We start from the raw sequence: 2,500 nt of genomic DNA on the forward strand, positions 1-2,500 counted from the left end.
AAACGTCATTTTAGTCTCTTGCAGAAGCTGAACTTTGGTGTAATTCTTTAGTGAAAAAAGAAAAAAAATATTTCTTTCCCTCGGACGAAAATGACAATGTTCCTCCAATAGAAATATACATACATATACATATACATATACATATACATATACATATACATATACATATACATATACATATACATATACATATACATATACATATACATATACATATACATATACATATACATATACATATATATATATATATGTATATATATATATATATACATACATATAAATGACGAAAGTAGAGTAGAAAACACAGGAATCTTATTCTTGAGCTTATTCCTGACTAGTTTGACAGGTATGCTCTTTCAAAAAGAAAAAGCATACCTGCGAAACTAGTCAGGAATAAACTCAAGACTAAGCCTCCTGTGTTTCCTACTCCACTTACGTCAACATGTCAGAATGTCTCAACATACATATAAATGTACATATATAAATGTATATATACTTTCCTGAAGAGGGCTACAGTTGATAGCCGAAATATAGGATTATTCTTTATTCGAAGTTTATCCTTTCTCCGACTGTGGGTTCCTGTGTGTCATATATATATATATATATATATATGTATATATATATATATATATACATATATATATATATATACATATATGCATACATATATATATATATATATATATATATATACATACATATACCAAGGCTTTTTCCCCCTTCCAAGGGAGGTAGCCAAAAAGGGAAAGGCATAAAAACACTCCCACCCATTTCATCCCTAAATACACTCCACACCCCTCCCACCCTTCCTCTCATCTGAGCACCTCCTGGATGACGGGTCATCCCTGCACCCTGCCCACCGCCCTGGGTCAGAAGCAGTGTCGCAGGACACAGCACATCCACAGCAAGGCCGCTTCATTTAATCGGCGACCCCCCCTCTCCGTCCCCCCTTGCATATAAGGAGAGGACGGGGAGAAATCCCTTCGGGCTGCGTCAAAGCGTCAAAACTCACTCACACACACTAACCCCCCCCCCCCCACCCCCCGCCCATTTCTCCCCATGCAGTCACAACATCATCCATATACAACCATTCTCCACTCACCTCTGTCTTCCGTCCTCTCCCTTCCTTCCTCAACAGACATTCCCCTCTTCCCCAAAGCCCCCTTCACCCCATCCATCCACCTCATCCTAGGACGTCCCCTCATGTTCACTCCCTCCACATCTGCCTTCCATACCTCTTTTACTAGTCTTTCTTCACTCATTCTTTCCATGTGTCCAAACCATCCTAATATTCTTTCATCAATCCTCTCTCCCAAATCCTTTTTCACCCCTGTTCTCCTCCTCACCTCCTCATTTCTCACTCTATCTAGCCTAGTAACCCCCACCATACTTCTCAGACACCTCATCTCAAACACATTCAAACTCCTTCTTTCTTCTTCTCTTATGTTCCATGTTTCTGCCCCATACAGTGCTGTTGGCACAATCATTCCTTCATACAGTCTCCTCTTCGCATCCATTCCCAAATGTCTATTTCTCATTACACTCTTTAAACCACCAAGGCATTTACTCGCTTCTCTCAATCTACATTCTACCTCCACCTTCACTCCACCTTTTCCTGCTACACTTGCACCCAAGTATCTAAAACTATCCACTTCCTCCAGTCGCTCTCCCTTAATGTTCACTTCCAGTCTACTGCCACTTTCACCCCTTGTACATCTCATCACCTTACTTTTACCTACATTTATCTTTAGCTTTCTTCTATCACATACTCTCTCCCAAACTCTGCCACCAGCTTCCTCAATCCCTCCTCTGACCCTGCCACAAGCGCAGTGTCGTCCGCAAACAACAGCTGGCTCACCTCCCACTTTTCTCCATTTTCTTTAACCATCTCCAATCCCTGACTCACTACCCTAGCATTCACCTCTCGCACCACCCCATCCATGTATAAGTTGAACAGCCAGGGCGACATAACGCATCCTTGACGAAGTCCCACCTTTACTTCAAACCACTCACTCTCTCCATTTCCAATCCTAACACATGCTCTACTACTCACATAAAAACTCTTGACAGCTCCCAAAAGCTTTCCTCCTATCCCATAAATCTGCATAACCTCCCACAGTGCCTTTCTGTCTACCCTATCATAAGCCTTTTCCAGATCCATAAAAGCCCAAAAAACATCCTTCCCCTTTCCTATAGCTTTCTCACATATCTGTCCTTACCACAAAGATCTGATCTACACAACCTCTACCCGTCCTAAATCCACACTGTTCCTCACCAATTACTCCTTCTGTTCCTCTCCTAATCCTCTCAATTAAGATTCTCCCATAAGCCTTCCCTACTACACTCAACAGGCTAATCCCTCTGAAATTACTACATTCACACTTGTCCCCTTTTCCCTTGTAAAGAGGAACTAAACAGGCACTACTCCAGTCCTCCGGTACTCTACCCTCTCTCCAGCAAACATTAAATAATCTCACCAACCAGTCCACCATCACTG

This window comes from Oratosquilla oratoria, unplaced genomic scaffold (genome assembly GCF_046742065.1).
Source record: "Oratosquilla oratoria isolate Oo_2021 unplaced genomic scaffold, ASM4674206v1 SCAFFOLD325, whole genome shotgun sequence".
Classification (NCBI taxonomy): Eukaryota; Metazoa; Arthropoda; class Malacostraca; order Stomatopoda; family Squillidae; genus Oratosquilla; species Oratosquilla oratoria.